Here is a 14,477-nt window from a genome sequence, read left to right as displayed (position 1 = left end):
AATGAAGTCAAAGCAAATTGAACATACACGTCATTCAATCCTGTTTAAAGACCTACAAAGTGTGTCCTTGAATATGCACCAACACACATAACATGAATGAGTAATTCTAAAAATCTATAAGATTTAATCTAAAAAACGAATCAATACCAATGTTGTAAAGACATTAGATTATTAAAGGCCTATAAAGGCCACATATCGATCAGAACAGACATTTATGATCCTGAACCGGTGGCTCCTGCACCAGTAGAGGGAGATCAGGGCGGTGTGGGTTAACAGCATCATAGCCATATAATCACCGACCCCCCCCCTTCATATCGTCACAGATGCACTGTAGTCGGACGGCCATTGCAGCAGCATCAAGAGAGTGTAAGAAATGTCGCAAATAAACATTGGAGAGAGGGCAGAGAATCTGCAGGCGAAGATAAGCGTGCCATGCGTTCATCCAAAGACGATTTATGGTGAAACGAGGGTGTGAATAGGCCCTGGTGGGTTGATGACTGGCCGTAAAACACAGGCGGGAGAGATGAGGAAGGACGAAACAAAGGGAGGAGTAAAAGAGAGAGAGTGAAATGGTGGTAGATAAAGCGCAAGACGGGGCCATGAGCTCTGCACCGCCTTACGACTCGCTACCAGCTCGGCCAAGCCCCTGCCGTGCAAAAGAGTGGGAAAAAGAGCTGCATGGTGCTCTAAGACTGTCGTCCCCACTTCGACCGGCTCTAACTTCCACTTCCCGACGGTCTTCAGCGCTCCCTGGATATCTGCTCTCACCCTCCCGAGAATACGCTGACCAACAGCAACGTCTTTCGTTATCACTGTGCTCAGAGGCCTCGCTGGCGCCCCCTGTGCCTGCAGTGGATGCTGCTCCACCATGCTGCCGGGCAGTGGGAGTCATGCCCTTGCTGCGCCTTGCGCTCCTGATTTTCAGCTTCCTTTTTTGGGCAGCAGGCCTTGCGATCTTCACCTTAGGGGTCTGGGCGCAGGCTTCGCTGTCCGACTACATGCTACTCTCGGCGAACCGCTACCCAAACGCGCCCATCATCTTGTTAGGCACAGGTGCTGCTGTGACCACTTGGGGCTTTTTGGGATGTTTGGGAGTAGCTGCCAAACTTCCCTACCTTCTGCGGGCATACGGTTTCTTCCAGTTGGCCACACTCATTGGTGGACTAGCGGTGGGTCTCTCGGGGCTCTTTTACAGGGAGGATATTGCCGAAGGTTTCCGTAGTGGGCTTAAGAAAGCTGTGTTGGTCTATGGAGAAGATGAGGGCCGCGCAGATGCACTGGACAGCCTGCAGAGGGTGCTTGAGTGCTGTGGCGCTGAGGGTTGGCGCGATTGGCTCATATCTGATTGGGCTATTCAAGATACTGTATACTCCACAGGAGGTTTGGGGAATGATTCTTCCACTGTGTCGTTGCCAGACAGTTGCTGTATAAAACGCAAAGGCTGTCGCAATAGGCTGTTGCCAGAGAGTGTATTCAGCGACATTGAGCTCGCCGGGATTCATGCTCACGGTTGTTTCCGCAAAGTCTTCAGCTTGGTAAATGACAACGTCTTTCATATTGCAGCAACAGTCCTGGGCCTTGCTTTCACCCAGGTGGCAGGTATAGCCCTCGCATGTCTGCTTGCCAATCGTCTTTCGCCCAGACTGCGAAGACAAGCACGTTGAAATAAAAATCACCATGAATTTGCCTCATCTAGGCTTTCATATACTTACTGCAGTTTCTTGACTTCAGATCAGTTTTTGTGGAAGAGACCAGTGAACATTTTTTGGACAAATGCAACAATTAACACTGCAAGTGTGTCATAAACATTAGATTGAATGTTTAAGATAGAGTAAAAAATGTGCATTATCTTATATGTAATTAAATTTTGCATGACTCTGAATGACTTGTGTTTTTGTCCAATAGTCCATTTAGCTTCCACTACTGCCTGAAATGTTATGTATAAAAGGTTAGAAATTGTCTATGTAGTGTGTCTCATATGTATTCTGTAACTTTTTTCTATTAATGGCCCATTAGAGATGTTACACTGATTGTGGAGTGCAATTGCTCTTGAATGCTTTACCGGCAGGTAATTGTAATTGTACATTGATTATATAAATATTGTTTTGCTGTCAAATGATTAATCGCATCCAAAATAAAAGTTTTTGTTTACATGATATACTGTATGTGTGTGTACAGTGTATATTTATTTTATATATGTAAACACACACACATACTGTATATATTTTGAAAATATTTACATGTATATATTTATATAATTTATATTATATATTAATATATTTAATATATAAACGTAACATATTTTTAAAATAAATATAGACATGCATGTGTGTGTATTTATATATATACATAATAAATATACACAGTACACACACATATATTATGTAAACAAAAACTTTTATTTTGGATGCGATTAATCGTTTGACAGCACTAAAATATTGTCAATTAAAAGAAATAAAAAAATATATATATATGTCTTGTTCTTAAAAATAAACATAAAATATGAACAATATTAAATTAATTACATGTATATATTTATATAATTTATATTATATATTAATATATTTAATATATAAACGTAACATATTTTTAAAATAAATATAGACATGCATGTGTGTGTATTTATATATATACATAATAAATATACACAGTACACACACATATATTATGTAAACAAAAACTTTTATTTTGGATGCGATTAATTGCGATTAATCGTTTGACAGCACTAAAATATTGTCAATTAAAAGAAATAAAAAAAATATATATATATGTCTTGTTCTTAAAAATAAACATAAAATATTAACAATATTAAATTAATTTCTAATACAGAATACATGACCAAGTTCACAATTTTATTGTGCTTTTTAAAATGGATAGACACTTAGTTTTGGCTCCCGAAAGGTAGCTGACAAAACCTCAATCTGCGATCTCAAACAAGTTTATTTATGATAGTCTGTATTTCTTTATCACAACCCCTGCTGCAATTACAAACAAGTGATAAATGATTGGGATCTGGGACAGTCAGTGCTGCCTCTTTAATGGCCTGCCACGTAGTGGATTGAAATTTATTTAAATTTTAACCTGCAAACAACTATGATTAGATCCTTCAGACTACTCTTGCTGTAAAAGGTATTACTGCAGATGGTGCATGGTAATAAGAAGACATAGATAGATAGATAGATAGATAGATAGATAGATAGATAGATTCTACAGTAAAAACCTGTTAAATGGTTAATGGTAAGTTTCCTACTATATAAGGTGAAAAACTGTATTGGACATTACATGAAATTTTATGGTCGTATACCGTTTTTGGAAGTGGAAAAAGAATGCATAATTTACAGTGAATAACCATAAATTGACATTCTCTGCGTTACATTTCTAATTTGATGCTTTTTGGTTGTTGAAATAACTGTCACGGTTGTTTCCGCAAAGTCTTCAGCTTGGTAAATGACAACGTCTTTCATATTGCAGCAACAGTCCTGGGCCTTGCTTTCACCCAGGTGGCAGGTATAGCCCTCGCATGTCTGCTTGCCAATCGTCTTTCGCCCAGACTGCGAAGACAAGCACGTTGAAATAAAAATCACCATGAATTTGCCTCATCTAGGCTTTCATATACTTACTGCAGTTTCTTGACTTCAGATCAGTTTTTGTGGAAGAGACCAGTGAACATTTTTTGGACAAATGCAACAATTAACACTGCAAGTGTGTCATAAACATTAGATTGAATGTTTAAGATAGAGTAAAAAATGTGCATTATCTTATATGTAATTAAATTTTTGCATGACTCTGAATGACTTGTGTTTTTGTCCAATAGTCCATTTAGCTTCCACTACTGCCTGAAATGTTATGTATAAAAGGTTAGAAATTGTCTATGTAGTGTGTCTCATATGTATTCTGTAACTTTTTTCTATTAATGGCCCATTAGAGATGTTACACTGATTGTGGAGTGCAATTGCTCTTGAATGCTTTACCGGCAGGTAATTGTAATTGTACATTGATTATATAAATATTGTTTTGCTGTCAAATGATTAATCGCATCCAAAATAAAAGTTTTTGTTTACATGATATACTGTATGTGTGTGTACAGTGTATATTTATTTTATATATGTAAACACACACACATACTGTATATATTTTGAAAATATTTACATGTATATATTTATATAATTTATATTATATATTAATATATTTAATATATAAACGTAACATATTTTTAAAATAAATATAGACATGCATGTGTGTGTATTTATATATATACATAATAAATATACACAGTACACACACATATATTATGTAAACAAAAACTTTTATTTTGGATGCGATTAATCGTTTGACAGCACTAAAATATTGTCAATTAAAAGAAATAAAAAAATATATATATATGTCTTGTTCTTAAAAATAAACATAAAATATTAACAATATTAAATTAATTTCTAATACAGAATACATGACCAAGTTCACAATTTTATTGTGCTTTTTAAAATGGATAGACACTTAGTTTTGGCTCCCGAAAGGTAGCTGACAAAACCTCAATCTGCGATCTCAAACAAGTTTATTTATGATAGTCTGTATTTCTTTATCACAACCCCTGCTGCAATTACAAACAAGTGATAAATGATTGGGATCTGGGACAGTCAGTGCTGCCTCTTTAATGGCCTGCCACGTAGTGGATTGAAATTTATTTAAATTTTAACCTGCAAACAACTATGATTAGATCCTTCAGACTACTCTTGCTGTAAAAGGTATTACTGCAGATGGGGCATGGTAATAAGAAGACATAGATAGATAGATAGATAGATAGATAGATAGATAGATAGATAGATAGATAGATAGATAGATAGATAGATAGATTCTACAGTAAAAACCTGTTAAATGGTTAATGGTAAGTTTCCTACTATATAAGGTGAAAAACTGTATTGGACATTACATGAAATTTTATGGTCGTATACCGTTTTTGGAAGTGGAAAAAGAATGCATAATTTACAGTGAATAACCATAAATTGACATTCTCTGCGTTACATTTCTAATTTGATGCTTTTTGGTTGTTGAAATAACTGTTTATTCTTAGTTTTTTCTTATCAGTTTTGTACATTAGGGTTGTATGTTACATCTAATGTTGTTAAATTAATGTTTATTGCATTATTTTAGTTTCATGTGTGTTACCATGATGGTGTTTAGTGTTTGTGTGAATGACACTGTGCAGCTTCAACATATGTTAATATTTAAAAGCTGCTTGTGATGGGCTTTGGTTAATTTACATTTACATTTAATCATTTAGCAGATGCTTTTATCCAAAGTGACTTACAAATGAGGACAATAGAAGCATTCAAAACTGGACTTTCTCATCACCATCTGCTTTTGGTAGTTCTCAGTGTATTACAAAGGTACAAAACAGATTTCAGTACTTCAATATAGGTTGGTATATTAACATTATATCAGTTAATGAAATTACGGTATTTAAAAATAAATTTAAGTTAAAACCATTAAAACCTAAAATGTTGCTACTGTATTTTTTACAAAATTCAGGCAACCACAGCTGCTGGTTTTTTTTTTTTTACAGAATTTCAGTGATAGACCACTGCAAAGACTAAAGTTCAACAACGTTGCATTGAAAAAACTCCCGCTGGATTCGTCACTAGAACTGGCTCACAGACCGTGACAGGAGCGTGTTTTTACCGTGTTCAGCCGCAGTTGCTGCTCAAGTCAACCTTCGTCGCGATATCCGAGCCAGTGTACTGACGATTTGTGCTACCTGCTCAGATTGTGCTACCTCCCATTAAAAAGATAGGTAGCACAAATCGATAGCGAAAAATGTTACCTATCAGATTGTGCTACCAGCATCTTATTCATGTGTCCATACCTACCCCTACCCTAAACCTACCCGTCCATACCCTTACCCTAAACTTACCCTTAAAACAATGCAAATATATTTTTGGTAGCACAATCTGATAGGTAGCATGTTTCGTCGGTACACCGGCTCTCGCTTTACTGGGACTGAACGTGGACGATGTTTTACGTGACCCGCACAAGGCTGAATATCTGAGTGGCTCTCGGGTGATTACAGGCTCCGAGCCCGCTGCGCACTGCTATTGCGTACACCAGTTTGGCCAGTTCACCGGGCAGCTGGGTGACGGTGCTGTGTGTTATTTGGGGGAGGTGGAGGCCGGTGCTGAGCATAGTTCTGACCCAAACAATAGAAGCCCCTGTGGTCGGTGGGAAATTCAGGTTAAAGGCGCTGGACTGACGCCTTACTCTTACTTTGGTTTCACTGCATTAGGCTAAGTGTTAATGTAATTTAATTATACATTTCAGTACTGAGTAATATTAATTAACTTCTTACTATATGGTTAGAGTTATAATGAGTGAATAAATGGTTTGTTAAAAATAAGAAATGTATTATGTATAAACATATTACATAGAAATACAATTTTTATTTAAAATATATAATTAAATATCTATACTTTTAGCCATCACTAATGCTTTAAAAAGTTTTAATATTTATTTATATTTACATGTAAGTAGGTATAGGCCTATAATATTTTGTGTAAACAAAACGTATATTTTCAGAAGACAAAAATACTAAATAACATTGTAAAGATTGTGCCATTGTTAAATGCATCTCACTCTATTTACTAAATATCTGATTCACTGATTATCATATACTTTTCTTGCAGTATTAAAAAAAATAAGCTTTTGTTGATACAAAGCACTCCATTTCACTCTCTCTTTTCAGAGTAATTCTTAACAACAAGACGTATGTGCTGTATGTGGATTTTACAATCTTAACAATAGCTAGATTGTGGTCTAACTCAAGTGGATCTTTCTTTCACTATGAATAATGAGCCTAAATCCACTCTTAACTCATAACAATAGATGTATTCACATACCTTGAAATCTGTTGAACACAAAAGAAGATATTTTCAAGAATGTAACCAAACAGTTGCTGGTTTCCACCATTCTTCAAAATATAATTTTTTTGTGCTCCACAGAAAAAAAAGAAACTCATACATGTTTGGAATCACTTGAGGGTGAGCAAATTATAAATTTTCATTTTTTAGTGAACTATCCTCTTAAATCCCATAATGACACACGCAGTTGTCAAACAGAAGGAAAATAAAGCTTGTTAAAAACACACACACACACACACCAAACAACAATGGGTAAAAATGTCCATGTGCTTTGTTTTAAAAAAACAATTAGGCTTCAGTATCTCTGTACTGTAGGCAATCTGATGGACGTAAAGTGCTCTGCTCCAGCATTCGAGAGTTCCTGTGCAGTGAGGCCATGTTTGCACTGGGAATTCCCACAACACAAGCAGGATCGCTGGTGACCTCTGACCTTTATGTCCAGAGCAATGCATTCTACAGTGGCAATCCCAGACCAGAGAGGTGCTTTGTGGTTCTCAGAATAGCACTCATCAGGTTGAGCACTTCTATTTATATCTACCCTCAGAAACACATAGAAATGCATTTCTCGCATTACTTTTTCATAATGCCAAGTTTTAAAAGTTAAAATCCTGAAGTTTGCTAAACAAGAAAACTATTTACTGACTTTTGCTGTCTTAAAACTGGGTTTTAGTGTTAAAGCTCATCAGCAAATGTTGTAGAGAAGTTGTTTATTGCAGGTCCATGCTAAGATGTGATAGATCTCTCATGATGCCTTTTTTAGATGTAACCCATGTCCAAGCTTGTCCAAGTATCTTAGAGTATGCAAAACAAAGTCTGAAGACCTAAATACTGTCATCTACCAGTCAACTATAACCCTAAAAACAATTAAGGGCTAAATGATGAGATCTACTGAAATCGGTCCTCACTTTTATTTTAGACTTACAAATCCCTGGCGAGAGAACAGAAGAGCCCGTAGTGGCTCGCATATCTAGGCCATAGAACCTGACGAATGTTAGGGGCGTGGACCAACCCTCAGCATTGCAGATGTCCTGCATAGACACACCTGCTAGAAAGGCCTTGGAGGCTGCCACACCTCTAGTAGAGTGAGCCTTGACCCCCAATGGCGAGGGGAGATCAGAGGACTTTGCTTCATAGCAGGAAGACCCCTCTTAGGGGGACCATAGCAAACAAGCAGTTGGTCCACCCTTCTCCACAGGGCAGTTCTGTGGATGTATGTGTCCAGTAAGCTTTTGCTGGTCGGGCTCCCTGAAGGGAGGAGGACAGAAGGCCTTTAGCATGATAGGCTGTGGTGTAACAGAGGGAACTTTAGGTACATACCTCGCTCGAGGGTAGAGAAATACTTTGTCCATGTCGGGCGCAAAGTCAAGATAAGAAGGGGCCACTGAGAGGGCCTGCAGATCCCCAACTCTCTTTAGAGAAGATATCGCCAGAAGGAAGGTAGTCTTTATAGTGAGATAGCGACTTTCACTATGAATAATGAGCCTAAATCCACTCTTAACTCATAACAATAGATGTATTCACATACCTTGAAATCTGTTGAACACAAAAGAAGATATTTTCAAGAATGTAACCAAACAGTTGCTGGTTTCCACCATTCTTCAAAATATAATTTTTTTGTGCTCCACAGAAAAAAAAGAAACTCATACATGTTTGGAATCACTTGAGGGTGAGCAAATTATAAATTTTAATTTTTTAGTGAACTATCCTCTTAAATCCCATAATGACACACGCAGTTGTCAAACAGAAGGAAAATAAAGCTTGTTAAAAACACACACACACACACACCAAACAACAATGGGTAAAAATGTCCATGTGCTTTGTTTTAAAAAAACAATTAGGCTTCAGTATCTCTGTACTGTAGGCAATCTGATGGACGTAAAGTGCTCTGCTCCAGCATTCGAGAGTTCCTGTGCAGTGAGGCCATGTTTGCACTGGGAATTCCCACAACACAAGCAGGATCGCTGGTGACCTCTGACCTTTATGTCCAGAGCAATGCATTCTACAGTGGCAATCCCAGACCAGAGAGGTGCTTTGTGGTTCTCAGAATAGCACTCATCAGGTTGAGCACTTCTATTTATATCTACCCTCAGAAACACATAGAAATGCATTTCTCGCATTACTTTTTCATAATGCCAAGTTTTAAAAGTTAAAATCCTGAAGTTTGCTAAACAAGAAAACTATTTACTGACTTTTGCTGTCTTAAAACTGGGTTTTAGTGTTAAAGCTCATCAGCAAATGTTGTAGAGAAGTTGTTTATTGCAGGTCCATGCTAAGATGTGATAGATCTCTCATGATGCCTTTTTTAGATGTAACCCATGTCCAAGCTTGTCCAAGTATCTTAGAGTATGCAAAACAAAGTCTGAATACCTAAATACTGTCATCTACCAGTCAAATATAACCCTAAAAACAATTAAGGGCTAAATGATGAGATCTACTGAAATCGGTCCTCACTTTTATTTTAGACTTACAAATCCCTGGCGAGAGAACAGAAGAGCCCGTAGTGGCTCGCATATCTAGGCCATAGAACCTGACGAATGTTAGGGGCGTGGACCAACCCTCAGCATTGCAGATGTCCTGCATAGACACACCTGCTAGAAAGGCCTTGGAGGCTGCCACACCTCTAGTAGAGTGAGCCTTGACCCCCAATGGCGAGGGGAGATCAGAGGACTTTGCTTCATAGCAGGAAGACCCCTCTTAGGGGGACCATAGCAAACAAGCAGTTGGTCCACCCTTCTCCACAGGGCAGTTCTGTGGATGTATGTGTCCAGTAAGCTTTTGCTGGTCGGGCTCCCTGAAGGGAGGAGGACAGAAGGCCTTTAGCATGATAGGCTGTGGTGTAACAGAGGGAACTTTAGGTACATACCTCGCTCGAGGGTAGAGAAATACTTTGTCCATGTCGGGCGCAAAGTCAAGATAAGAAGGGGCCACTGAGAGGGCCTGCAGATCCCCAACTCTCTTTAGAGAAGATATCGCCAGAAGGAAGGTAGTCTTTATAGTGAGATAGCGATCAGAAATCTCTTTAATAGGCTCAAATGGAGGCTTACAAAGAGCTTCTAGCACCACAGCCAGGTCCCACGGGGGGACGCGAGATCGTACTGGGGGCCTCAGCCTCAGCGCACCGTGGAGGAAACGTGTAACTAGGGGGTGTCTGTCCATTGACTGTCCACCAATAGGGGCGTGGTAGGCCGCAATGGCTGCCACGTAGACTTTTAGGGTGGAGTGGGTCAGCCCTGCGGAAAAACGGACCTGCAGGAATGGGGATGTCCCATGGAGAGCAGTCGAGAAGGGAAATCAGGTCTGAGAACCATACTCGGCCCGGCCAGAACGTGGCTACTAACACACAGACGGTTGTGTCCCGACGCGGGGGAGCACGAGAGGCGACGCTCTGCTTCTGGGTGTCCCTGTACGAGGAGCCAGTACGCAGAGGGGGCTGCTCCCACCCAGCAGCCCCCAGAGCTGGAGTGCGGTGAGGGAGGAACCGCTGAAATGTCGCCGCTTGTTTACGAGCCTCCTGGTACCTGTCGACAACGGAGTTGACGGCGTCGCCGAACAGGCCAGAAGGCACAAGCGGGGTGTCGAGGAGGAAGACCCTGCCTTTTTCTCTCATATCTGACAGGGTCAACCACAAATGCCTCTCTGCTGCCACCATAGCTGCCATGGACCGCCCAATAGCGCGAGCGGCCTCTTTGGTGGCGCGGAGAGAAAGATCAGCGGTCCTCCTGAGCTCTGTGATATTATCAGAGTTTATCTCCTCGCCTTCATCCAGCTCTTTAAGCAGGTCGGCTTGGTACGACTGTAACACTGCCATGGTGTGCAGACACGCACCAGCCTGACCCGCTGCCACGTACCCCTTGCCCACCAGTCCTGAAGTTGTTCGCAGCGGCTTGGAGGGCAAGGCCGGAGCCTTCAAGGACGATGCCGCACCCGGGGACAGATAGCTCGCGAGTGTCTGTTCAACCTGAGGCATCGCACTATAACCACGCTCGTTCAACCCCACAACATTGCCATAGTAATCGGAAGCGGGGATGAAGAGGTGGGCCGAGAATAGCCTATCCCACGATCTCGACACCTCGGTGTGGAGATCGGGGGAAAAAGGCAGGCTCCGGGATGGAGGTGGTGGCCTGGCCCGCAGAAAACGCTCATCTTTTTTAAATGCTTTGTCTTAGCCTCAGCCTTAGACATGCTTATTTTTCTTTTTGAGGAGCTTATTGGGACAAACAACACCAAATAAGACTTACAAACAGAGAGAGTGACTGACACAACACAGAGTGCTTTGCTGAATGACCGAAAGCTGACGCCGGTTCCACCGCATGTGCTTTTATAGCTTCCTGGTCATTACGTCACCCGCCCGTGACGTCTCGCCCATCTATTGGACTGATTACACATGTGATTCAGAGTGTAAAAACTAATTTTGGTTCCCCAAAGAACCTTTCAGTGAATAGTTCTTAAAATAAACTTTTTTTATTAGTGTGAAGAACATTTTAATAATCAGAAGAACCTTTCTTCACTATAAAGAACCTTTTGTGCATTGAAAAGTTTCCATGGATGTAAAAGATTCTTCATGGAATCATAAATGCCAACAAGGAACCGTTATTGATATTAATGTATTCTGTGGATCTGCAAGGTGACTGTGAGGACTGCCAAACTGGTTGGCCTGTGGCAAAGTGTGGGATTTTGCCATGGAGTTCTCAACACAGACAACATGAGCATCTTGGGCCTCACTATAGTCTACGACCCATTTGGCTTCATGGACAGGTTTGTTTAGCTGTACAGAAACTGTGCATTAAATTGCACAATGCAAAAAATATGCAGTAAATGCAACCGAATTGCGTCCTGAAAGAAGTTTTGCTTTAACTAATTGCTGGTATATTAGTGTATTCTAAAAACTTACATTGTTGTCAATTGCAGGTCTGACCCTGAGTTTGTGAGCAATGACTCTGATAAAAAAAACGCTGTTATTCTTATGAAACTCAGCCGGATGTCTGTCGCTGGAACTTGGCACGTTTGGCAGAAGCTCTTGGCGCGGAGCTCCAGTCAGCCAAAGCAGGGGCCATTTTAGATGAATTCATGACCATTTATCAGGACTTCTACCTGGACAACTTGAGGAGGAAGCTGGGTCTTCTGAGACATCAAGAACCAGAGGATGTGGAACTGGTTGCTGATTTATTGAAGACCATGCACATCACAGGTACAGTAAAAGGGAGGAAATATTTTTACCTTTCCATTGAAAATAAATGGAAAGTTGAATGGAAGTCGATTCAGATTGCTCAAAAAAAATTACTTGTCTAGTATTTTCATCTGTCACTGTTCCATTACTAGGTGTCGACTTCACAAACACATATCGTCTGCTGAGTGCCATGTCCTGTCCTGCAGGTGAACAGAAAGACAGCACAGACTTAGTAGTGGAACTGATCGTGGAACAGTGTGCCTCGCTGGAGGAACTAAAGGTGGCCAACAATCCTACAATGCAGCCCAGGTGAGGGGATCTACACCCTCTAAGGGTCTAATCTTCATACTAATAAATTTAATGTATTTTTCGCCAGTTTATGCATATCGAGAAATATGCAGTTATTTTTTATTTTTAGTGCCGTGTTAGAATCTGTTGTTTTGAGCAAAAATAACCAAAATGTAATTTCCCTGTACTCTGCATTCTTCTCTTAATGTGATGCTCTCAGCACATAGCAAGAAAGGCTAGGCAAGAGAATTGGTATGTTGTCTGAATGAATTTGCATTGTGAGCAATGACTCTGATAAAAAAAACGCTGTTATTCTTATGAAACTCAGCCGGATGTCTGTCGCTGGAACTTGGCACGTTTGGCAGAAGCTCTTGGCACGGAGCTCCAGTCAGCCAAAGCAGGGGCCATTTTAGATGAATTCATGACCATTTATCAGGACTTCTACCTGGACAACTTGAGGAGGAAGCTGGGTCTTCTGAGACATCAAGAACCAGAGGATGTGGAACTGGTTGCTGATTTATTGAAGACCATGCGATGGTAATGTGCGATGGTAAAGATAATGTGATGCTCTCAGCACATAGCAAGAAAGGCAAGGCAAGAGAATTGGTATGTTGTCTGAATGAATTTGCATTGGTTTGTCTCTACTGACTTTTATAACAGAGCTGAAAAAGTATTATGAGCTCAAAAATCAAGCATTCTGCGTTAATTCAGGCAGGCCTGGTAGTCAAGCTCTGCTATCAGCTGATTGGGAAAATTCAAACCCGGCCCCTATCAGCTGATCCGACTCCTAAGCACTCTATTGGCAAATCTCAAACAGGGATTTTTTGTGCTGCTCTCCTATTCTTAAAATAGGAGGGTTGCCCCTGAAGCTGCTGCTGTTTCCCTGACTTGGCTTTCATGGAGCTCATGAAAAGGACAGGGAACTTGGAACAGAGCCATAACGCCAAATGTAACTTTAGAAAACATGCCAATAAAAATTGACTTAAAGCGTTTTCTATGGTTTTCTTTTTGACTTAAGAGGACCTGACTAAACAGGTACTGCCAACCTGAGGATGTAAGAGTGGAAAAAATATGTATGCACAGTTATTTGTCATGGATATTCACATCATTTGCTCAGTTTATTTATTTTTTAGTTATTTTTTTTTCAAATCCTTTGTTTGCCCTAGTATTCCTTTTTTTACATTATGTTCTACCTTTTTTTTTTTTTTAGGATTGTTGAGACCAGTGCAATCATTGAAATATTTTGATAGTTTTTATTAATACTTTGAACCAATTTTTATTTTTATATTTTCAGTTTTCATTTAAATTTTCATTTAAATATTATTTTCAATAAAATGGTCATCTTTAATAGTTTTTTAATATATGCCTATATAGTTTTTATTAATTTATTTAAGTTTTAGTTTGAGTTATTTTAGTACATCAAGTTAAACTAAATTAAAATTAGAAATCTTGTGTTTCAACTAGCTAAAATTAATTTTATTTAATTTTATTTCAGTTAACATTTATTTCAAAGTAAATAATTTTTTAGTAGTTTTAGTTTCATGTAACTGTAATAATCCTGGTTGAGACCCCTCATAATTTTTTAATATGTTCAAAAATAAAAAAGGAGGTTTGGAGATACATAATAACTGAACTATGTTTTTCTCGTTTTGACATGTTCCTCTGTGTCCATTCTTAGTGAGTTGGAGAGGATTCTCTCCATGGCTGAGACAAATCCAGGGGCAAGTTCAAGATCAAACCGGTGTGCACCGTTTTGCTACGGTTTCCGGTTTGAACGACATGTTTCCTGGAAACGGTGTGCAACGGGGTTTGAGATGCGTTTTCTCTTGTTTGGTGGGTGTGTCAAAAATGTCAGCCCAATCAGCAGCAACATGTATATAAACCACGCGGTATTAAAGAGACAGCTAGCACAATGTAATTAACATCAAAATAAATTGACAAGAGCAAGTATATTGTTTGCACGTTTATTTACATTAAAGGCAAAATAACTAAAATAATAAGAGCACAAGTATAGATCTGGAACTTCTTTAAGTCTGTCTAAATATCATTTAGTAATTACAATGTCTTCTACTATACTGATTAATGTAACATAAAAATACTATACATATTTATAT

The 14,477-nt window shown here is 39.3% G+C and overlaps 1 pseudogene; it reads left to right on the top strand.

Annotated features, from left to right (window-relative positions):
- The first annotated feature begins 569 nt into the window (after window positions 1-569).
- Window positions 570-14,477, top strand: part of LOC107584034 (selenoprotein O-like) — a 15,225-nt pseudogene continuing 1,317 nt past the window's right edge.

Source organism: Sinocyclocheilus grahami, unplaced genomic scaffold, assembly GCF_001515645.1.
Source record: "Sinocyclocheilus grahami isolate Dianchi unplaced genomic scaffold, SAMN03320097.WGS_v1.1 scaffold56.1, whole genome shotgun sequence".
Lineage (NCBI taxonomy): Eukaryota > Metazoa > Chordata > Actinopteri > Cypriniformes > Cyprinidae > Sinocyclocheilus > Sinocyclocheilus grahami.
Note: the sequence above shows the minus strand (reverse complement) of the source record. Positions and strands in the feature narration are given on the sequence as shown.